At 36.4% G+C, this 25902-nt stretch overlaps 1 non-coding gene across 1 annotated transcript; it reads left to right on the plus strand.

Annotated features, from left to right (window-relative positions):
- Positions 1-24263: 24263 nt before the first annotated feature.
- LOC127742682 (small nucleolar RNA R71) lies at positions 24264-24367 on the plus strand. The gene has a single exon (XR_008004039.1). It is a non-coding gene; the product is annotated as a small nucleolar RNA R71 (small nucleolar RNA).
- The last annotated feature ends 1535 nt before the right edge of the window (positions 24368-25902 follow it).

Below are 25902 nucleotides of genomic sequence, written 5' to 3' on the forward strand. Positions count from 1 at the left end.
AGAAACGCGAAAATGCAAATATTCAGGCAAAAATAGAAAGTAATAAAGAAAAGGGGAAGTTACGAAACAGAGAAGAGAAACTGTTTTTGTGAAAAGTTCAAAAAGAACAAAGAAACGGAGCATTAAAAAGAATTAATGAGGTTATCAAACTTTCGCACATTCCCAAAGCAAGGGGACGCGTGTTTTCAAAGGAATAAAATTCAAAAGGAAATATTCCGCATTCAAAGGAGAACTCTACAAAGAAGAAGTCAACAAAATGCTCGAGTTCGGCTTCACCAGAGAAGGATCGAAGTCCTAAAACTAAGACTTGACCTCAAAAAAGATCGAGCTTGAGCAGGGGCACTGTTCATACACTGGGTCGAGCTGTCCGACCCGGGATGATTAGCAACGAGACAACCGACCTCTTCAGGTCAAACTACCCAACCTTTTCTTAAAGAGCTCGGCCAGATTGCCAGGAAAGCCCAGTAAAGGGCCCAAATAGAAGAACATGACCCAAATCTGCGGGTAGCCCAAGCCTAAAGAGATAAGGGCGGTTCCCTTGAAGATACGAGGACCTCACTCAAAGATAAGATAAGATAAGATAAGATAAGATAACTAACTTATCTTATCTAAAAAGGTCACTCCACACCATTATAAATATGCTGGAGCACCTAGGTATAACTCATACTCTGATTCTACTAAAAACCTGCTTAATACCCTTGCTAACTTAAGCATCGGAGTCCCTTGCAGGTACCACCATCCTCCGGTGACGAAGGATCAGCACCCCCATCAAGCCCAGCAAGTCGGACACATCAGCTTTGACCTATACAGGAGATCTCGTCCGAGATCGACCTACAGTTTCAGGTAGCCCTCGGAACAATAATCAACATTCCATAACTCAATTCAATATTCATTCTTTCCCCTTTTAATTTCCAAAACAATAATCAATTTCATCAATCACCAAATATTTTCAAATATCAATATCATACTCCAAAAACATGCTGATCAACAAGAGCCTCAACCTTTTCATCAATTAAACACATCAATCCATATATCCATACAACATCACATACTTTACCAACCATTATTACCATCACTCATATATTCCACTCAATTCAAATCATCCAAACAATTACATCAACATTTCCAAATCTTATCGTAGGGCCACTAGCCTATGTTTTCACAATCACATTACATTTTAGATACAAGAAACCGAAATCATACCTTGGCCGATTTCTGTTCCACCCGGAACACTCTCAAATTCAACCTCCAAGGTTTTCAAAGCCTCACCGACAGATTTTCCACACAAGGCTCCCTTCCAAACTTTCCAAAATCACCAATTAAGCTCCAAAACACACATATATAATGCCTAAGCCACAATATCACATAAAAACACAATAACTCAATCACTAAATCATAGAATTCCAAGTCTTTAGCTTAGGGTTGAGAATCTCACCTTACCCAAGGATCTAAGAAGCAAGGACAAGCCTTCCCTTCAAGTTAATTTGATCCTATAACACAAAGAAGCTCAAAATCTCAATATTTATTCCCATGAAACTTGAAACTAGGGGCTGGATTTCAAAGAAGAATCTGCAACTTACCTCAAGATTGCTTGTATGGGTTTTGTAGAGCTCAACGTCATGGTTGTGTGGCCATAAACGGTGCGTCAATCGGAGCTCCAGATCAAAAGTTATGATCAATTGAAGCTGGAGCAAGGGTTTATGTTTCTCCCCCTTTCCCTCTCTTTGTGTTCTGCGTGTGTGTGTTGTTTTGGGAGGAAAGAGAGCTGAACTCTCTTAATTGAGAGGGGCTTGGCTAGATCATTGAGCCCATTTAAGTCCAGTTGGCCCGTTTTGGCCCGTTCGGCCCAATCTTGGGCTGATTTCTTTAAAATTGGTGTCGAAATTCTTGTTTTAAATTTCTCTATCACATTAAACCATAAAAATCTCATTTTCTCACTTTCTATAATATATTTTAATTTATGGGTTAATTAGCCATTAATTAACCAGGTTTTACAATACACCTTCTCCAAATCAATCTTAAAGGCTATAGTCCCTTTCCTAGACTTAGTATTCTTCATGAAACTCATAATTTTCTATGCAATGATAATGTTCTCTATACTACCTCTTTCCGGGATAAAACAACCCTAAAGTGGGCCGATGATCTCTGAAAGAAAGGGTCTAACACTATTCACCAGCACTTTTATAATGATTTTTGTAAAGAACATTACATAAACTGGTGGGGCAAAAATCTCTTAAGGAAGTAGGAGCTATAATTTTAGGAATTAGAACAATGTATGTCTAAAAAATTACAGCATTTATAATCTCTCCCTTAAAGACTCTTTTCACTAAACCCCACACATCATGGCATAGAGAGTTCTGAAACTCCTTATAAAACAAGACCTAAAACCCATCTAATCCCAGAGCTTTGAAAGAATTCATGGTCATTACAGCACTTTTCACCTCTTCCAATGCCACCAATTCAACCAACCTTTGACAGGCCTCATTACTAAGGAAAGGACTAGAAAATTTTCCCATAGCATTTAGATCAATATTCTCTCTTGTCAAAAAGAGCTTTTGGAAGAAGGAGTTCGTTTCTTTCTCTAGCTCCTGCGACTCAGTAGCCTAAGTTCCATCTTCTAGAAACAGTCTATGAATCTTGTTCCACTTTCGCCTGATGATCGTTTGCAAGTAAAAAATCTTAGTGTTCTTGTCACCACACCGAACCCGCTGTTCTCTTGATTTCTGATACCACAAAGTATTTAGCTCATCATGAGTACCTTGTTCTTTCACCATCAACCCCGAATCCTCCATACTCTCAAGAAAAATCTGAACATCATTTTATTGCCTCTCCAACTCCTTCTTTTTAACAAACACATTACCAAAGGTTTTCTTATTGAAAAGAAGAGCATCTTTCTGCACCTCGATCAATTTTCTAACAACATCAGGGGCCCTTTTATTCCAAGCTGCACGAACAACATTGCTAAAAAGTGGATGAGTCATCCAAGCATCTTGGAATCTGAATGGTCTCAAACTCCTCTTAGCTTTCACAGCCGGTGTACATCTGACGAGCAAATGACAGTGATCAGAATGAAGATGCGCCAAAACCTCATTATAAGCCTCAGGAAATAACAATCACCACTCTTGATTAATAACAGCTTTATCTAGTTTTTTTGCAACCTGCAAACCCCCTCTAATCTTCATGTACCAAGTAAAACTTCTTCCAATAGCCTCCATATCAAACAAATGGTAGTTTGCTAGAGTCTTCGCAAAAATGTCCGCCATAGCCTAATTGAAAGCACCCCCCTTTAACCTCACTCAATAAAGTCCCCTAACACAATCTATGGACCCTGAATCATATTTGAAATACTAATGAAATCATTCCATAAATCCATTCACCTATGAACACGTGGATTAGCATATAAAGCACTACAATAACTAAAAACACTATCCATAGAGATTACAAAATTAATATGTTGATCAGCCATATCAACCATTCTGACAGTCAGCATAGAATTAAAGCACAGTACCCAGATTCTTCCACTGTGACCTCTAGCCTCTATAATCCCAACATCATGATAACCAAGTTTACTCTAAAAGAGTTTCATTCCTTCAAAAGGCACATGTTTTCATAAAGAATAAAAAAAGTTGGACTAAATTTACGAACTAACTCTTTGCAATGCACCCAAGTCATTTTGTTAGAAGTTCCTCTAATGTTCCAAGATGAGAAATTCATATCTAAATGATCCATAAAAATAAATGGACATAAGGGGAACCAACCTCAATAGCGGACCCATAATGAACCGTTAAAGGACCAGCAACCTTTCGTGTTCCTTGCCTTTTTGGCATAAATGGCTACTAAGGAACACTCCTGATAAACCCCAATTTTGTGGTTTATCTTGTGTTGAATTTAGGAGATTTTATCAACTTTTCTCATATTTATTCAATGAAATAGCATGGTTTTGTGAATGTCGCCTAATTTGTGCTTAAAAGTAAAAATATTCTTTTTAGACCTTTAAATCGCTAATTTTAATTCACTTTAATTCCATTCAATGCCTTGATTTATTTGTTAAGTGGTTCCAGGATTAAAAAGCAAAGATTGAGTTAAAGGAATGAAGAAAAAACATGCAAAAATGGAGAATTCATGAAGAAATGAAGATTTGCTAAACTCGAGGCCACGTGCACGCGTCACTTACGCATACGCGTGAGAAGGAGATTGGCCAGCGACGCGCACGCGTCACCCACGCGTACGCGTGAAGAGGAATTTTGCAATGCGATATGTACGCGTGACCCATGCACATGCGTGACAAGCTGCAAGTGACTTCACTAAACGCAAAATGCTAGGGGCGATTTCTGAGCTCAAGGAGGCCCAATTCCTACTCATTTCTGATGCTTTTGAACCCAAGGATTACAAGGGAAAGGGGGGAGTAGCCATAGATAGTTTTTCACCATGTTGTAGGTTAGAATTTTAGAGAGAGAACCTCTCCCTTCTCTCTAGAATTTAGGATAGTTTAGGTTAAATTTCCTTAAATCCAACTTTAATTCTTGTTTTTATTTCAATTTTCTTTATATTTTATTGTTCTATTATCTTAATCTTCTTAGTTTTCCTTGTTAATTTTCTTATTTTGCCATTTTTATTTCAATTTTCTTTATATTTTATTGTTCTATTATCTTAATCTTCTTAGTTTTCCTTGTTAATTTTCTTATTTTGCCATTTTTATTTTTATGAACCCTTGTTGGATTTCTATTTTCTTTCAATACAATTTTATGTTTCTATGTATCTTTATGTTTATCGTAGTTGCTATTTTCTTGCTTATTTTAGTTATGGGTTTCATTAATTCTTGTATTTTGTGATGTTTACTTTTATTTCACTCTAGGTGTTTGTTGAAATATTTCTACTAGTTTTTGAGTATTTTTCTTTACTCATGGCCTAGGCTAAGAAAATTGAGTGACCTTGAGTCATTAGGTCTCATTGAATTGGTGATTTGAGAATCCTATGTGGTCAAATTGATACCTATTGACGCTAACCCACTACTAAGCTAATTAGTAGGTAGGTTGGGACTTATGGGTTGATGTTAATCAAGCCTATTTAACGTACATCAAGCGTTGAAGTAGGCATTATACATACTTCAAGCATAGAAGTAGACTTAATGGGTTGGTCCCTCATAATTGTCAATGTATAATTTGTATATATATTGACATTGTGAATATGCTTCTTTGTTGGTTTTTGCTTGTTTTAGGAGTTATTTTTTATTAGTTCTTATTAGTATTTGTTTTTATTTTCTCTTGTCACTATGAATTCTCATCATTTTAGCTATGAGTTTGGTTGCAACTATATTGTAGGAGATGGAAATTACAATAACAACATGCATCAAGAATGGAACAATCAAAGATGGGAGGAGCCTCAAGGATTTTATCACACTTCTTGGCAACAACCTTCCCAAATGTGCTATGAGCAAGAGCCATCTCATGATGCATACCAATCCAATAGCTATGGTGGACCTCCTTGTGATTATCAACAACCACCACCATATGCCTATGAACTCCCTCCACAGTATAGCCTTCAACCATCATACTCACATTCTCCATACTACCAAACACCTCCCTATGACCCTAATTCTTACCCACCATACCAACCACCTTATGAGCCATATGAACCATACATAGAACCACAACAATTCTAACACAATTACTCCCAAGAACCACCTTGATATACACCATCTTCATACCCTTACCAAGATGAACCACCTTCCAATTATGAACCCTTTCTCCCAAATAATGAACCCTCTCTTCCACCCACATCTTCATTAGACCAATCTCTCCTACCCCTAATGCAAGAACAACAAGAACTTCTAACTTGTTTCCAAAAGCAAGGGGAAGTTGTAGCTAGCTTAACCGAAATAATGAGCCAATTGGCATCATTGTGCTCAAATATCCAAGACACCCTTATTGCTAAATGTGGAGAATTAGTTGAGGAACACAATGAGAAGGAGAATTTGGAGCTTCAAGGTGGAAAAGAGGAGTTGAAGCAAGAATCGCAACCAAGGGAGGGAGTTGAAACAATTGAGCTAGAAGGAATGGTTGAAGATTTATGAGATGTTGAAAGTCCACGGGAATGTAAAATTATAGAGCCCTCTTCCAAGAAGCTTGATATTGATGTTGAGGAGGGTGTACAACCTCCAAGGCATATCATGGTTGAAAACTTTGAAGAGATGGATCAAGAGATAGATTCAATCATTGATGAATTCTTATCTACAATTGAATCCTCTCCCATTGGACTTGACATTGAGATAATAGAAGGATGTGCACAACCACCCATACTCTTGGTAAGCAGTGAAGTAGAGATTGAATTGGAAGAGAGCTACCGAGAGAAAGAGGTTGAAATTGAAGAAGCTTGCAAAGAGGTAGAGGTAATCAAAGAAGAGCACAAGGGAGTGAAACTTGCAAGACCATTGGAGACATCCCTTCCTAAGTCACCATCCAACACAATATTCAAGTGGGTAAAATTCTTATCCCTAACCTTTACTTTCCCACTTGAATATGGTTTGCTTGAAACGGATGGGCAACTTAGAGCTCTTTGTGGAGTAAAGAGTAGGAGAGAATTGTATAGTGGTTGGCAAAATAATGTTAGGCTCATTAAGGTTGAACCCTCAAGGCATAGGTCCCATGGTTGGAAGAATGCTAAATTGTGGGTCTAGGAGGAGAATTTGGTGTCCTAATGAGAATTCTATGTGCCTACCACCCGAATGGAACAATGATGATCAATTAGAAGATGGGTGTGAAAATAAGATATGGGATCCCGAATCACAACATGAAGACCAATTTTGGGAGCTCATATCTTGGGAAGAACTTCACCCAAGCTTGGTAAAGTTGGTTGGAAATTATGACAACCGTTTGAGGAGCAAGCATCCTTGGAAGTTCAAGGATGAGTACAAGCAAAAACCACCTTGACAAGGAGCGTCCCAATTGTCGAACTTAAGGTTTTAAACTAAAAGTGCTAGGTGGGAGACACCCCACCATGATAAACTCTTTCCATTCTCTTGTAGAAACAATCAATGGATGAATTGAAATGCCATTTTTAGGTAGTTTTCTTCTTTACATATTCTTATCTTAGTATTTTGGTTGTTAGTTGTTTGATTAGAATAGTTGATTTTGAATTGCATTGTACTTGAAGTGCAAGTTTTGTTTGTTTTGTTTTTGAAAATTTTTCAAAAAAAAAATATTTTTGTTGAAATTGAATTTTAGTTGCTTTAGAATGTATATACGTTAGGAGAGTGCCCTATTTTTGTTTTGTGCCCTATTAAAAAAAAAAGGGCCACGCCATGTGTAAGCGTAACCGACGTGCACGCGTCGTGTGCCATGTTGGGACTCCTAGTACAAAAACCAGAGAGTTGCGCTGGAGTGGTGCTGGTTTTGTGCGAATAGCACAATTTGGCCCCACTGCGTGGGTAACGCTATCTACGTTTCATGCGTACGCGTGGTCGACGCTTACGCGATGCTTTCCCCCTGCTGTTCGCACGCATGCGTCGCCCATGCGGGCACGTCGCCTTCGCGCCCTGTTTTCTTCTTCTTTCTTCTTTTCTCCTTCTTCTTTCCTTCTTCTTTCTTTCTACCTCTCTTCTTCTCTCTTCCCTTCTCCCATTTTTCTTCTTCCCTTTCTATCTTCCCTTCTCACCTTTCTCATCATTTCTTTCTTCCCTTTATTTATTTCTCCTTCTTCCTCTTTTTAAATTTTCACTTGTTATTTTTCTCATCTTTCATTTTATTTTGTTTATTGCATTTGCTTATTTTCATTCATTCATTGCATTTCAATTTTGTTTTTATAGCTCATTCTTCTCTTCTTTTCTAATTTTCTTACTTTAATATTGGTGTTGAATTCTTCTACTCAATTGTTGAGGATTTCTTGGATTATCTTGGTGCTTCTTGACTTTCTTGATATTGTTGGGTGATGAAACTTTTAAATCAATACTTAATCTTTTATGACTCGTGTGATCTTTGTGCATTGACATGAACTTGCATGTCTTTCATGACCCACTCTTTTCTATTTAAACTTGATGCTCAACATGCTCTCCATGGCATTCCCCTATGCTTTGACTTTATCCTTGCATCAAGTATTAGTTAATATGCCTTAGCTTATATTATTTTCTCACTTACATGTTGTAGCTATCATGTAGTTGAGAACTCTACTCTTATTCGGCATTAGCCCCTGCCTCTGATATATTTACTTGGATATCTTTGTTGTAGGCTTAATTTTCTTTCTTTTTCTCTTCTTTTAGGTTGGCCACCAAGAAGGAAAAGGAAAAGCTCCTAAATGGGGCATCAAGCAAGTCCATCCACACAATCTTTTGAAGGAGCTCATCAGTTGTAGCAACCCATCCACCTTACTCTTCTTTGCATGCACCGAGGACGGTGTAATCTTCAAGTGTGGGGGGGTCGTCCGATCGACCTCCGTGGGTAACCACTTTCTTTTTCAACATCAATTCTTAATTTTCTTTGTGAGTTAGCTGTCGCATTTCATGATAGGTTGCATTGTAGTTAGAGTTTGTACATATTTTAACCATTTTTATGTTAGGACTATGATGAATTCATATTTGACGATATATTTTGGTTTGATTTGAGTGGATTTCATCATATAAACCCACATTTATTCATTCAAATAACATACTTTTGTGTTCTCTCCCTAAATTGAGCCTAATTATGAAAACATGCTATTTTGTGCTTAATTTAATCACTTTTATCCCATTCAATGCCTTGATGATTTTAATGAGTGATTTCAGGTGTAATAGAATGGAATCACTTGGTAAGAGTGGAAGAAAAGCATGGAAGAGAGAGAAAACATGAAGAAATCAAAGGAGATGCACACATTGGCATGTGCGTACGCACAACCTACTGTGCGTATGCACAAGAACCACAAAACTATGTGTGCGTACGCACAACGTTCCGTGCGTACGCACAATAAGAAAATTAGCAAGTGTTCGTACGCACAGGTCCCAGTGCGTGACTCATTTAATGCAACTCGCTGGGGCGATTTTTGGGCCTCCAGAGCCCAATTTTGGACCTTCTGAAGCTGATTGAGTGTTATATCTAAGAGGGCCTCCTTCCATGTGAAGGGGGGCAATTAGGTTTAGCTTTTATGATGTTTTCTCTTAGTTTCTAGAGAGAGAAGCTGCATCCTCTCTCTAGAATTAGGGTTTTATTAGTTAATTTCCTTTTAATTTCAACTTTTAATTCTTGTTCTAGTGTAGTTTCATTTATGTTTTCATGTTCTTCTATCTTTTTCTTCTTCATTTCTCTTGTTATTTCCTTTATTTTGTCATTTTCATGTTATGAACACTTTTGTTATTTTAATCTTAATTAATGCAAATTTAAGTTTCCATATCATTCATTGCCTTCTTTAGTTGTTGTTATGATTTTCTTGCTTTTCGTATTTTAGATTTTATTTTTAATGCAATTTAATCTTATTTTATTTTCATGCACACCAAGTGTTTGATAAAATGTTTGGCTTAGTTTTTACTTAATTTTTCTCCACTCTTGGCTTTGAATTGATGACTTTGGTGATCCATGAGTCATTGATGTCCATTCTTGTTTGATATATTAGAGTAGTTAGTTAATTTGGTTTCTATTGACTCTATGTGACCCTTAGTGTTGACATAGGACTTATGGATTAAAATTAACTATGCCTATTTTACTTATCTTCGATGTAAGGTTGACTAAGTAGGATTAACTCTTCATAATCATCATGTGTTTGTGGTCAATGTCTAGGATAGGTAGCCTTTGCTCTCAATTACATGCCAAGAGATTTCTTGCATTTGAAGTTTCCTTTCCTTGCATTTAATTGCTTTGACTTTTATTGCTTTGATGTTTAATTTCTTGCTTGTTTAGTTTTCAACCTCTTGGTTGAGAGATTGGTTGTTTGGGTAGAATTGAGTTGTGGATGTCCATTGCGCATTGTGTGAGGATTGTTAATTGGTTTGGTTTTTCTTGACTCTAGGTGACCCACTAGTGTTGACTTAGGACTTAGGGATTGGAACCAATTATGCCCTTTTGACTAATTCTCAAGTAGGATTGACTAATTGGGATAAATTTCACACAATTACTATGTTTGTGGTCCACAACTAGGATAGGAATCCTAAACTCCTCAATCCTCACCAAGAGCTCTTTTTACAATTTAAATTCCAATTGCATTGCCTTTACTTGCTTCCATTTAATTTTTTGCATGTTCATTTAATTCCTTGCTATTTACATTTCTTGCATATCTTGTCATCCAATCCCCATTTTCTCCCATAGCCAATGATGAACACTTAATTGCAACTCCTAGGGTAGACGACCCGAGGTTTAATTACTCTTGGTTGATTTTAATTTGAATTTAACATTTGACTGTGGGAATTCGTTGCCAGTTTGGACTATGCTACCAATGAATTGATGCTTGTTTTGATTGATTCCAAACTATACAAGAATTCTCATACACCAAATTTGGCGCCGTTACTGGGGATCGAACCCGAGTCACCCGCGTGACAGGCGGGAATACTCACCACTATACTAGAATACTCAAATTTGGCGCCGTTGTCGGGGAATTGCAATGGTGAAAAGTTATTGGCTATTGTAAATATGTTAATATTGTGAATAGCTTATTTTTGGTTGATTGTACATATGTTGGTTGCATACTTTTAGCTTTTGTAAATATATTAATATGTGGATAGCTTGCTTTTTGTTTGCTATTGTGAATATATTTTTCTTGTTTACTTTTTGGTTTTCTTGTTGGGAGCTCATGCCTTGTTGGACATTCCATCAAAGCTTGGTGCAATCAATGGAGAATGTGGAGACTCAAGCATTGTTAGAGCTTCTCAATAAAGTCCAACTTAAGGACGCTAAATAGAAGTGTTAGGTGGGAGACACCCCACCATGGTAACACCTTTCTAACCCTCTCTTTGTACATAGTTTTAATTCATTGCATTTTGTCTCTTGTAGATAGCTTAGGTTTAGTTTAAACTCAAGCTTAATTTGCTTAGATTTTAGTTTAGAATATGTATTTTTGATGATTCATATGTTTTGGGGTTGAAAATGCTATTTTGGATGTCATGCATGGTGCCTTAGAGCACTAAAATTTTTTTAGAAAAACAGAGCATGTGCGTGTGCACACACCTGTGCGTACGCACACAACCCCCATTTTCGCGTTCTGTGCATGCGCACCTACCTGTGTGCGCGCATACCAGCTTGCACCCCTTCTGGTGGGAGCATTCGCATGACTTGTACGTCCGCACCCCTTTCTTTTTGCCTCTGTGCGTGCGCACGAAACTGCGTACGCACACATGGCGAGATAGTTGAAACTTTTGACGTTTCATATTTTTTTCTCAAAAAAAAACCTACATGTGCGTGCGCATAGCTTTGTGCACATGCACAACCTTTGGAACCCCCTCTACTCACAGCACACGCACGCCTTGTGCGTGGGAACACCCCTTTTTTTCCCCTCTGTGCGTCCACAAACGCCTCTATGCATGCGCACAGACCCTTATGCCCCTTCTGTTTGCAGCGCCCGCACGTTGTTGTGCGTGCGCACAACCGAATTTTCCACCTAGTGTGCGTACGCACACGTAACAATGTGTACGCACGCCCCTGTTTTCTCACCTTTTCACTTCTTTTCTTCTCTTCTCTCTACTTCTTCTCTTCTTCTTTCTTCCGCCTCTCTCTTTTCTTGCTTTTGCCTTCTTCTCTACTTGATTTACTTTGTTTTGTTTGTATTTCATCTTTTACTTTAGTAATTATATTAGTTCTAGTTTAGTTGCTTGTTAACTGAATAAATTGCAAGTGTTTGCTTGGTGATTATTGGGTTGCTTCTTGCTTGAATTTTGATTTAATGAATATGTGCACTAAGCATTAAGTCCTTATGTGATTGCCTAATTGAATTGCTAGTTTAATGCATGTGTCGTAGCTACCATATGTGTTAGACTATATCCTTGTTTGGCATCTTGATTATGAATTGTGCACTTTTACTTTAGTGATTTGAGTTAAACTACTTATTCATCATGGTTCTTAAGTGAATATAATCACATAACAAGGTATTTGTTCCTTGTTAATGCTTTGCATTTTTTTTAGTTGACTTGACTTGATTTTTATCAAGACTTGTCACTTTTTGTATCAAGCACCTTATACATGTGATTATTTCATTATTCCTAAGTGTGAACAAGTAGTCTCTTTTCATCATTGAATTGGTTATTGTTAATTATGCCATTTTCTATTTATTTTGAGCTTTCACTCGCACAATTTCAATATTCAATATCTCAATAATTCAATTCACTTTAGTTGTGGTTACCTAGGTTGTTTGTATCTTGGTTATTGCTTATTCTTCACTTGCAACCTAGACCACTTAATATAGGAACATGCTATTTCTTTTGCTTTTGTGGTTATTGTTTTACCCGATCAATGTGTTGTGTTCTAAACCATGCACATTTAGAATACACACATTATCTTTTATCATATCACACACATCTAATTTTCCTCAATTTTATACAACAACTTGGAGCCCCAGTGTCCACCAGTTGAAGGTGAAGCCTCACATCTCTTTATCCCCGGATTGAATGCATGCACAGAGGACCATGCAACATTTAAGTGTGGGGGAGGATTCGCAAATTTGGGGCATAAATTCTCTATTTCTCAACACTTTGCATTATTTTCTAGTTTTTAATAGTTATATGCTTTGTGAATATTTGTTAGTATATTACTATATTATGCTTTGCTTGTATATATCTTAGCTTGTTTATAGTTTATTTATAGTAAATATTTGTATTTGCATGGTAGAATAAATAAGTTTGGTACAACAACAAAGAATTTTCAAGAAATCCCTTTTTGGGCATTCCATTGATTAGATTTGGAAAATTTTTTTTTGAACTTTCATGAAGTATTCTTAAGGAACATAGAAAAGAGCTTGAACAAAAATATTTAGTAAGATTTGAGCTTTAATTGGATGGTTGCACATTTTCAACCACAATTTTTTTCTTGCGTGATAAACTCCTTTTTTTTATTATGATCTTAGATTTGCTTTAGTCTATATGTCCTATATTTGATGTTTTGAATGCATATAGTATGATTGAGGCCATTTTTTTTAAAACTGAACTCACAAACTTATATGGCCAACCCTTATATCTACACTTGTAAACCACTTTTTGAACCTTTAATTCCTCTTTGTTCTAATTTTAAGCACATTATTCACCCTAAGTGAAAGACCATTATGTCCTTGAATTGTATCTTTGATTAGCTTAGGTTTGAGTGTGTGTGTGTTAATCAAGTGTGGGGAGAATTTATGGGAAACATTGGTAGTTAGTGCTTTGGGTGTTCATTGAAAAATATTTGAAAAAAATTGGGTAAACACTCATGCATCTATTACTTGGAACATATGCATCTCTCTTATACGATAAAAGAAAATTTTGGTGTACATACTTTGTATATGAAAAAAAATGAGAAAAAAAGAAAAAAAGAAAGAAAAAAAGAAAAAAAAACAAATGATAAGGTAAATAAAAGATGCATATGTGGTTGAATTGAAAAGAAGCATGCATGAGTGAATGTGAGAAAGGGATAAATGGGTAGTTAGGTTGTTTTGTTATGAATATAGGATGATATAGGATTAGGTGGGATACTTGATCTAATCAAAGATCCAATCTATTACCCCACTTAACCATATTAATCCAAACCTTACCCTAGCCCCATTATAACTCTCAAAAGTCCTCATGATATTTGCATTCGTGCATCAAGTATTAGTTGATTGTTAGATGACTTGCAAATCTTTGAGAAACATGATTAAAGGAGGATTGAGTGATTAAGCCCTAAACACTGAGCGACTAGAGTGTAAACACATTTGGTGAGGGGTTCAATTGCTCAATTCTATGTTTCCTTCTCTTCTCTTGTGTCTTCCTGCAAGTTGCTTGTTAGTTTTGAAAATTTTCAAATCAAATCTTTGGACATTGATCATATTGTTATATTTTCTTGTCTTGGCCCTAAGTTTCTACTTTGAATTGATTGAGATTTTATTGTTTGTTTGTTTGTTTTTTTTTTTTGCCAAACTTCATAAGAACTATAGTATAGATAGTGATAGATAGCATTTAGTATAGTTGCATGCACATAAGTAGTTGCATTGAATAAATTGCTTACCCTTTGATCTTTCTCCTTTGATTGTGATTAGCATGAGGACATGCTATTATTTAAGTGTGGGGAAATTGATGAATCCATATTTGACGATATATTTTGGTTTGATTTGAGCGGATTTCATCATATAAACCCACATTTATTCATTCAAATAGCATACTTTTGTGTTCTCTCCCTAAATTGAGCCTAATTATGAAAATATGTTATTTTGTGCTTAATTTAATCAATTTTATCCCATTTTTATCCCATTCGACATCTTGATAATTTTGATGAGTGATTTCAGGTGTAATAGGGTGGAATGGCTTGGTAAGAGTGGAAGAAAAGTATGGAAGATGGAGAAAACATGAAGAAATCGAAAGAGATGCACACATTGGCGTGTGCGTATGCACAACCTACTGTGCGTACGCACAAGAACCACAAAACTATATGTGCATACGAATAATAAGAAAATCAGCAAGTGTGTGTACACACATACCGGTACGTACGCACAGGTCCCAGCGCGTTACTCATTTAATGCAAATCGCTGTGGGCGATTTTTGGGCCTCTAGAGCCTTATTTTGGACCTTCTGAAGCTGATTGAGTGCTATATCAAAGAGGGCCTTCTTCCATGTAAAGGGGGGGCAATTAGGTTTAGCTTTGATGATGTTTTTTCTTAGTTTCTAGAGAGAGAAGCTCCCTCTTCATCTCTCTAGAATTAGGGTTTTATTAGTTAATTTTTTTTTAATTTCAGCTTTTAATTCTTGTTCTAGTGTAGTTTCATTTATGTTTCCATGTTCTTCTATCTTTTTCTTCTTCGTTTCTCTTGTTATTTCCTTTATTTTGTCATTTTCATGTTATGAACACTTTTGTTATTTTAATATTAATTAATACAACTTTATGTTTCCATGTCATTTATTGCTTTCTTTAGTTGTTGTTATGATTTTCTTTCTTTTGGTATTTTAGATTTTATTTTTAATGCAATTTAATCTTATTTTATTTTCATGCACACCAAGTGTTTGATAAAATGCTTGACTTAGTTTTCACTTAGTTTTTCTCCACTCTTGGCTTTGAATTGATGACTTTGGTGATCCTTGAGTCATTGATGTCCATTCTTGTTTGATATATTAGAGTAGTTAGTTGATTTGGTTTCCATTGACTCTATGTGACCCTTAGTGTTGATGTAGACTTATGGATTAAAATTAACTATGCCTATTTGACTTATCTTCGATATAAGGTTGACTAAGTAGGATTAACTCTTCATAATCATCATGTGTTTGTGGTCAATGTCTAGGATAGGTAGCCTTAGCTCTCAATTACATGCCAAGAGGTTTCTTGCATTTGAAGTTTTCTTTCCTTGCATTTAATTGCTTTGCCTTTTATTGCTTTGATGTTTAATTTCTTGCATGTTTAGTTTTCACACTCTTGGTTGAGAGATTGGTTGTTTGGGTGGAATTGAGTTGTGGATGTCCATTTCGCATTGTGTGAGGATTGTTAATTGGTTTGGTTTGATTTCCCTTAACTCTAGGTGACCCACTAATGTTGACTTAGGACTTAGGGATTGAAACCAATTATGCCCTTTTGACTAATTCTCAAGTAGGATTGACTAATTAGGATAAATTTCACACAATTACCATGTTTGTGGTCCACAACTAGGATAGGAGTCCTAAACTCCTCAATCCTCACCAAGAGCTCTTTTTACAATTTAAATTCCAATTGCATTGCCTTTACTTGCTTCCATTTAATTTCTTGCATGTTCATTTAATTCCTTGCTATTTACATTTCTTGCATGTCTTGTCATCCAATCCCCATTTCCTCCCACAGCCAATGATGAACACTTAATTGCAACTCCTAGGGAAGACGACCCGAGGTTTAATTACTCTCGGTTGATTTTAATTTGAATTTAACATTTGATTGTGGGAATTCATTGCTGGTTTGGACTATGCTACCAACGAATTGATGCTTGTTTTGATTGATTCCAAACTATACAAGAATTCTCATACATCAGACTACTTGGTTAGGGTGATGATTTCTTTTCCAAGAAAACAATTTAGGGCACCCTACCAATTTGAAAAATTTTTTTTGTTAAACTTGCTTGAAGAATTTATTTTGGAACATGGTTTTTGAGCTAAGAACACAAGCATGTGAGTTTTGAGCCCGATTGTGTGGTTACATCATATAACCACTTATTTCCATTCTTGTGTGCATTGTTCTCTTTCTATGATTGTAATCTTTGATTTGTTGATTCTTTACGACCATTATTCCATGTATACATGCATTTATATGATTGAGGCCATCGTTTCATTTGGCTCACTTACCCAAATAGCCGACCTTTCATCAACCATTGTTAGCCAATTTTGAGCCTATTTAATCCCTTTTGTTCTTAATTTTAGTACATTACTACCCCTAAGTGAAAAACAATAAATATCCCTTAATTTGGATATTTGATTAGCTTAGGCTAGTGAGGGTGTGTATCATTTGGGTATGAAAAACTTGGGAACATTGGTTGAGGTAAAAGTGTATTTTGTATTTTTGTTGAAAATCATAGGATTAGGTACGTGCTTATGCATTAAATATGTAAAACCATATGCATTGATACGTTTGTATATGCTTTAGTGAAAAAAAATAATGATAAAGAAAAATAAAAATAAAAATAAAAAAATGTATAAAATAAAAAGAAAAAAGAGAAAAAGAAAAGTAATAAAAAAAGGGACAAAAATGCCCCAAAGCAAAGTAATAATAACAATGCATATGGAATGTGAATTAAAGAAAATGCATGAGTATGTGAAGAAAAGTGAGAATCATGGGTAGCTAGGTATTGTATTAGAATTGTATAGGTTGTTATGTGTATTAGGTGAGAGCTTAGGTTAATCAAAGATTCAAATTTCAAGCTCACTTGACCATATACATCCTTACCTTTACCCTAGCCCCATTACAACCTATGAATAAGCCCTTATGATAAATGTATGCATGTATTGAATAATTGTTGATTGTTAGATAGAAAATAAATTTTGGAAAGCATGACTAGAAGAGAATTGAGTGATCAATCCTATACACTTGAGCAACTAGAGCGGATACACTCTCGATGAGGGTTCGATGCTCAATTCCTTGTTCCTGGCTTTCATGAGCTTTCTTCTTGCAAGTCTATTGAACTTCATTTTGATATTTGAATTGGTAGGATTCATGAATCATCATACTACTTAGTCCTACTTGTTCATATACGTTCTTGGAGATTGATTTACTCTCAACCAAGTAGGTAGAATCACTTTGCATTTAGTTGCATTCATGTAGATAGGTTCATATACTTTAATTGCATTGAATAAATGTTTATACCCTTTTTCTTGTCTTTCTTGGTTTAGCATGAGGACATGCTTAGTTTAAGTGTGGGGAGCTTTGATAAACCCAATTTTGTAGTTTATCTTGTGTTGAATTTAGAAAATTTATCCACTTTTCTCACATTTATTCAATGAAATAGCATGGTTTTGTGAATGTCACCTAATTTGTGCTTAAGAGTAAAAACATACTTTTTAGACCTTTAAATCGCTAATTTTAATTCACTTTAACTCCATTCAATGCCTTGATATGTTTGTTAAGTGATTCAGGATTAGAAGGCAAAGATTGGGTTGAAGGAATGAAGAAAAAGCATGCAAAAATAGAGAATTTATGAAGAAATGAGGATTTGCTGAACTCGAGGCCACCCGCACGCATCACTCACGCTTACGCGTGAGAAGGAGATTGGCCAGCGATGCGCACGCGTCCCCCACACATACGTGTGAAGAGGAATTTTGCAATGCAACGCGTACGTGTAACACATACGTACACGTGACAAGCTGCACGTGACTTCACTAAAGGCAAAACGCTGGGGGTGATTTCTGAGCTCAAGGAGGCCCATGTTGTAGGTTAGAATTCTAGAGAGAGAAGCTCTCCCTTCTCTCTAGAATTTAGGGTAGTTTAGGTTAAATTTTTTTAGATCCAACTTTAATTCTTATTTTTATTTCAATTATCTTTATATTTTATTGTTCTATTGTCTTAATCTTCTTAGTTTTCCTTGTTAATTTCCTTATTTTGCCATTTTTACTTTCATGAACCCTTGTTGGATTTCTATTTTCTTTCAATGCAATTTTATGTTTCTATGTCTCTTTATGTTTATCTTAGTTGCTATTGTTGATTTCTTGCTTATTTTAGTTATGGGTTTCATTAATTCTTGCATTTTGTGATATTTACTTTTATTGCACTCTACGTGTTTGATGAAATGTTTCCACTAGTTTTTGAGTAGTTTTCTTTACTCTTGGCCTAAGCTAAGGGAATTGAGTGACCTTGAGTCATTGGGACTCATTCAACTAGTGAATTGAGAATCCTATGTGGCCAAATTGATACCCATTAACACTAACCAACTACTAAGCTAATTAGTAGGTAGGTGGTGCATGAAATTGCAATCACACTTTTGCAACTCCGCACAACTAACCAGCAAGTGCACTGGATCGTCCAAGTAATAAAACCTTACGTGAGTAAGGGTCGATCCCATGGAGATTGCTGGCTTGAAGCAACCTATAGTCATCTTGTAAATCTTAGTCAGGCGGATTCAAATGATTATGAGGTTTTGATAGTTAAAAGATAGATAAAACATAAAATAAAATAAAGATACTTATGTAATTCATTGGTGGGAATTCCAAATAAGCGTTTGGAGATGTTTTGTTGCTTCTGAACCTCTGCTTTCCTATTGTCTTCATCCAATCATGCGTGCTTCCTTCCATGGCAAGTTGTATGATCCTCTCAGTGAAAATAGTCCAAGTACAGTTTCTGCACGGCTAATCAACTGTCGGATTTCTCGTCTCGGATGAAAAATACCAGGTACAGCTACCGCACGGCTAATCATCTGTCAGTTCTCACTTGCGTCAAAATAGAATCTCTCTATCCTTTTACACACTGTCACTGCGCCCAATATTCGTGAGTTTGAAGCTCGTCACAGTCATCCCATCCCAGATCCTACTCGGAATACCACAGACAATGTTTAGACTTTCCGGATCACAGAAATGCTGCCAATTGGTTCTAGCCTATACCACGAAGGTTTTAATCTCACAGACTCGGTCTGTAGACCAGAGACCCAAGAGATTATACTTTGGCTGTCGTCCAATGACTACGTTGAACATCATGTAAACCGCTTGTGGTTGTCAGGCACGCAGATCTTGGCTAATCGAGTAACGAAGATAGTGGGTGATTGTCACGGGTCACCCCTTCATTCTGACTTAACTAAATTAAGTACGAGAGTATACCTTGGAGAAGAAGTAAGCGTGAATTGAAAGAGAAACAATAGTACTTGCATTAATTCATGAAGAACAGCAGAGCTCCGCACCTTAATCTATGAGGTGTAAAAACTCCACCGTTGGAAAATACATAAAAGAAAACGGTCTAGGCATGGCCGAATGGCCAGCCTCCCCAAATGTGCTAAATGATCTAAAGTGATCAAAAAAGCCCCCAATACAATAGTAAAAAGTGCTATTTATACTCAACTAGTTACTAGGGTTTATAGAAAATAAGTAACTAAGTGCAGATAGTGCAGAAATCTACTTCTGGGGCCCACTCGGTGTGTGCTTGGGCTGAGCATTGAACTTTCATGTGCATAGGCCATTCTTGGAGTTAAACGCCAGTTTGGATGCCGGTTTGGGCGTTTAACTCCAGTTCTGGTGCCAGTTCCAGCGTTTTACGCCAGAAAAAGGTCTCTGGTGGGTATTTGAACGCCAGTTTGGGCCATCAAATCTCAGGCAAAGTATGGACTATTATACATTGATGGAAAGCCCAAGATGTCTACTTTCCAACGCAATTGAGAGCACACCAATTTGACTTATGTAGCTCCCGAAAATCCACTTCGAATACAGGAGAGTCAGAATCCAACAGCATCTGCAGTCCTTTCTCAGCCTCTGAATCAGACTTTTGCTCAGGTTCCTCAATTTCAGCCAAAAAATACCTGAAATTACAGAAAAACACAAACTCGTAGTAAAGTCCAGAAATGTGATTTTTGCATAAAAACTAATAAAAATGTAATAAAAAGTTACTAAAATATACTAAAAACTATGTAAAAACAATGCCAAAAAGTGTATAAATTATCCGCTCATCACAACACCAAACTTAAATTGTTGCTTGTCCCCAAGCAACCAAAAACAAAATAGGATAAAAAGAAGAGAATATACAATAAATTTCAAAATATCAATGAAGCTTAGTTCTAATTAGATGAGCGGGATTAGTAGCTTTTTGCTTCTGAACAGTTTTGGTATCTCACTTTATCCTTTGAAGTTTAGAGTGATTGGCATCCATAGGAACTCAGAATTCAGATAGTGTTTTTGATTCTTCTAGTTTAGTTAGTTGATTCTTGAACACATCTACTTATGAGTCTTGGCCGTGACCCTAAGCATCTTGTTTTCCAGTATTACCACCGGATACATAAATGCCACAAACACATAACTGGCTGAACCTTTTCAGATTGTGACTCAGCTTTGCTATAGTCCCTAGTTAGAAGTGCCTAGAGTTCTTAAGCACACTCTTTTTGCTTTGGATCACGACTTTAACAATTCAATCTCAAGCTTTTCACTTGGACTTCATGACACAAGCACATGGTTAGAGACAGCTTGAATTAGCCGCTTAGGCCAGGATTTTATTCCTTTGGGCCCTCCTATCCATTAATGCTCAAAGCCTTGGATCCTTTTTACCCTTGCCTTTTGGTTTAAAGGGCTATTGGCTTTTTCTGCTTGCTTTTTATTTTTCTTTCTTTTTCTTTATTTTTTTCCCTTTTTTTTGTTTTTTTTTCGCAAGCTTTGTGTTTTTCACTGCTTTTTCTTGCTTCAAGAATCAATTTTATGATTTTTCAGATTATCAATAACATTTCTCTTTTTTTTTTCATCATTCTTTCAAGAGCCAACAATTTTAACATTCATAAACTTCACTATAAAAAATATGCACTGTTCAAGCATTCATTCTGAAAACAAAAAGTATTGCCACCACATCAAAATAATTAAACTAATTTCAAGATAAAATTCGAAATTCATGTACTTCTTGTTCTTTTGCAAATAGAATCATTTTTCATTTAAGAAAGGTGAAAGATTCATGGAACATTCATAGCTTTAAGACATAGACACTAATGATCATGTAATAAAGACACAAATATAGACAAATCATAAAGCAAAGGAAACAAAAAATAGAAAAACAAATAACAAGGAAATTAGAGAACGAATCCACCTTAGTGACGGTGGCTAGTTCGTCCTCTTGAAGATCCTATGGAGTGCTTAGGCTCCTCAATATCTCCTCCTTGCCTTTGTTGCTCCTCCCTCATGGCTCTTTGGTCCTCTCTGATTTCATGGAGGATACTAGAGTGCTCTTGGTGCTCCATCCTCAGTTGCTCCATGTTAGAACTCATTTCTCCTAAAGAGGTGTTGAGTTGCTCCCAATAGTTGTGTGGAGGAAAATGCATCCCTTGAGGCATCTCAGGAATTTCTTGATGAGGGACTTCCTCATGCTCTTGTTGAGGTCCATGAGTGGGCTCTCTTGTTTGCTCCATCCTTTTTTTAGTGATGGGCTTTTGAGATGAATCTCTCCATCTCCCATGACTCGGAGTTGGAAGCAACTGCCTTCCCTTTCCTCTTTCTAGAGGTTTCTTCGGCCTTAGGTGCCATTAATGGTTATGGAAAAACAAAAAGCAGAGCTTTTTTTTCTACACCAAACTTAAAATATTTGCTCGTCCTCGAGCAAAAAGAAGAAAAAAAGGATTAGAGGAAGAAGAGATGGAGGAGATAGAGGTGTGTAAATGGTTCGGCAAAGAGGGTTTTAGGTGGTTATGATGTGTGAAAATGAAGGAGTGATGAGGGGCTTATATAGGAGTGGAGTAGAGAGGGAAATCTTGTAATAGGGGTTAGGTTTAGGAGGGAGATGGTTTGAATTTGAATGGGTGGGGGTAGGTGGGTTGTATGATGGTTTTGGAGGAGAAATGAAGGTGATTGGTGGAGGTTATTTTGGGGAAGAGTGTTATGGAAAGGTGTGAAAAGGAGAGAAAAAGAGTTGGGGTAGGTGAGGATCTTGTGGGGTCCACAGATCCTGAGGTGTCAAGGAATTCTGGTCCCTGCACCTTTCTGGCGTTTAAATGCCCTCTGTGTGCCATTTCTGGCGTTTAACACCGAGAATGCTACTAGACTGGGCGTTAAACACCCATTCTACCATCCTTACTGGCGTTTAACGCCAGCCAGACACCATCCACCCTTTTCTGGCATTAAATGACAATCTGTCTGCCAATTCTGGCGTTTAACGCCCAGAATGCTGCCAAACTGGGCGTTAAACACCCATTCTGCTATCCTTACTGGCGTTTAAACACCAGTAAGCTCGTCCTCCAGGGTGTGCTATTTTTTGATTCCACTTTAATTCTACAGTTGTTTTGGTGACTCCTCATGATCATCAACCTAAAGAAAACATAAACTGAAAATAGAAAATAAAATGAAAAAGTAATTAACATAGATAAATAAAATTGGGTTGCAATGTCAATAGCTTGACAGGAAGCTCTTATAGAGCTTCACAGATACTCAGAGCATGATTGTGGCCTCCCAACACCAAACTTAGAGTTTAAATGTGGGGGCTCTGCTTGACTCTGTATGGAGAAAATTGGATGAAGCTTTTCATGCTTCTTCTCCATGTTTACAGAAGAAGATCCTTGAGTCTTAAACACAAGGTAGTCCTCATTCAATTGAAGGACTAACTCTCCTTTGTCCACATAAATCACAGCCCTTGCTGTGGCTAGGAAGGGTCTTCCAAGGATGATGGATTCATCCCCATCCCTCCCAGTGTCTAGGATTATAAAGTCAGCAGGGACATAAAGGCCTTCAACCTTCACTAAGACATCCTCTATAAGTCCATAAGCCTGTTTCATTGATTTGTCTGCCATCTCTATTGAGATTCTTGCAGCTTGTACCTCAAAAATTCATTTTTTCCATTATAGAGAGTGGCATGAGGTTTATACCTGATCCCAGGTCACACAGAGCCTTCTCAAAGGTCATGGTGCCTATGGTACAAGGTATTAAGAACCTTCCGGGATCCGGTTTCTTCTGAGGTAATGTTTGCTGAGCCAAGGCATTCAGTTCATTGATGAGCAATGGAGGTTCATCCTCCCACGTCTTATTACCAAATAACTTGGCATTCAGCTTCATGATTGCTCCTAGATACCGAGCAACTTGCTCTTCAACAATTTCTTCATCTTCTTCGGAGGAAGAATACTCATCAAAGCTCATGAATGGTAATAGTAAGTTTAGTAGAATCTCTATGGTCTCTGTATGAGCCTCAGATTCCTTTGGTTTCTCATTAGGGACTTCCTTATTGGCTAGTGGGCGTGTCTTCCTTACTGGAAATCACTACCTCTTTCTCCTCTATATGTTCGGCCATTTTGGTTATATTGATGGCCTTGCATTCTCACTTTGGATTCTCTTCTGTATTGCTTGGGAGAGTACTATGAGGAGTTTCAGTAACTCTTTTACTCAGCTGACCCACTTGTGCTTCCAAATTTCTAATGGAGGACCTTGTTTCAGTCATGAAATTGAGAATGGCCTTAGATAGATTAAAAACTATGGTTGCTAAGACAGGAAGGCTCTGCTCAAAATTCTCTGTCTGTTGCTGAGAAGATGATGGAAAAGGCTTGCTATTGCCAAACCTATTTCTCCAACCATTATTATTATTGAAGCCTTGTTGAGGCTTCTGTTTGAGAAATTTGGATGATTTCTCCATGAATGATTATAGGTGTTTCCATAAGGTTCTCCCATGTAATTCACCTCTTCTATTGCAGGATTCTCAGGGTCATAAGCTTCTCCTTCAGAGGAGGCTTCTTTAGTACTGCCGGATGCAGCTTGCAAACCAGTCAGATTATGAGAAATCATATTGACTTGCTGAGTTAATATTTTATTCTGAGCCAATATGGCATTCAGAGTATCAATCTCAAAAACTCCTTTCTTCTGAGTCATCCCATTATTCACAGGATTTCTTTCAAAAGTGTACATGAACTGGTTATTTGTAACCATCTCAATGAGTTTCTGGGCTTCTGCAGGTGTTTTCAGATGAAGGGATCCACCAGCAGAATGGTCCAATAACATCTTGGACAATTCAAACAGACCATCATAGAATATAACTAAGATGCTCCATTCTAAAAACATGTCAGAAGGACACCTTCTGATCAATTGCTTGTATCTTTCCCAAGCTTCATAGAGGAATTCACCTTCCTTTTGTTTGAAGGTTTGGACTTCCACTCTGAGCTTGCTCATCTTTTGAGGGGGAAGAATTTGGCCAAGAAAGCATTGACCAACTTTTCCCAGGAGTTCAGGCTTTCCCTAGGTTGTGAGTCCAACCATATCCTAGCTTTGTCTCTTTCAGCAAAGGGGAAAAGTATAAGTCTGTAGACCTCAGGATCAACCCCATTGGTCTTAACAGTGTCACAGATTTGCAAGAATTCAGCTAAAAACTGATGAAGATCTTCCAATGGCCATGAAACTTGCAATTCTGTTGCATTAGAGAAACTAATTGAGGCTTAAGCTCAAAGTTGTTTATTCCAATGGTAGGAATTAAGATGCTTCTTCCATAGAAGTTGGAAGTTGGTGCAGTAAAGTCACCAAGCATCTTCCTTGCATCTCCACTATTGTTCTCAGGTTTGGTTGCCATGTTTGCCTCTTTTTCAAAATTTACTGTAAGGTCCTCTCCGGAGTGTTATGTTTTATCTTCTCTTAGCTTCCTCTTCAGAGTCCTTTCAGGTTTAGGATCAGCTTCAACAAGCATATCCTTATCCTTGTTCCTACTCATATGAAAAAGAAGAGAACAAAGGGAGTAGTGGAATCCTCTATGTTACAGTATAGAGATTCCTTTATGTGTCAGAAGAAAGAGAAGAATAGAAGCATGAGGTAGAAAAAGAAGAATTTGAACACAGAGGGGGAGAGAGTGTTCAAATTATTAGATGAGAAGTGTTAGTACTTAAATAAAATAAATAGAAAGAGATGAGAGAGAGAGACTATTCGAATTTTAAAAGAGGGAAGAGAAAAATATTTTTTATTTTTATTTAATTAATTAAGTTAGTTTCGAAAATTTGAAAAAGAAATAAAATAAAATTAAAATTTTAAAACAATTAGTTAATTAAAAAGTTTTTTTTTTAAAAAGTGGTTAGTGATTTTCGAAAATTAGAAGTGGAAAAGTAGTTAGGTCGTTTTGAAAAAGATAAGAAGTAGTAAATTTTTTTTAAAATTAAAACACACAAGTCAAGTAGTTAGTTGGAAAAGATTTTGAAATTAAAATTTTAAAAAGATATGATTGAAATTTATTTTGAAAAAGAATTGAAAAAGAAATTAAAAAGATTTGATTTTTAAAATTAAGGTTGATGACTTGACTAACAAGAAACTAAAAGATATGATTCTAGAATTCAAAGATTGAACCTTTCTTAACAAGAGAGTAACAAACTTGAAATTTTTGAATCAAAACATTAATTGTTAGCAAGGATTTTCGAAAATATGAAAGTTAAGAAAAAGATTTTTGAAAAATTAGTTTTAAAATTTTCCAAAATATTAAAAGAAAAAATGAAAAACATTTTGAAAAATTTTAAGAATGAAACTCGAAAATCATAAAAAAAAAAGAAAAAGAATTGATTTTTGAAAAAGATTTGAAAAGATAAAGTTTTTAAATTGAAATTTTGACTTGACTAACAAGAAACAACTAAATTTTTATAATTTTTGACCAAGTCAACTCAAAATTTCGAAAATTATGAGAAGAATAAGGAAAAGATTTTTTTTACTTTTGAATTTTTAATGAG

This window comes from Arachis duranensis, chromosome 1 (genome assembly GCF_000817695.3).
Source record: "Arachis duranensis cultivar V14167 chromosome 1, aradu.V14167.gnm2.J7QH, whole genome shotgun sequence".
NCBI classification, from domain to species: Eukaryota; Viridiplantae; Streptophyta; class Magnoliopsida; order Fabales; family Fabaceae; genus Arachis; species Arachis duranensis.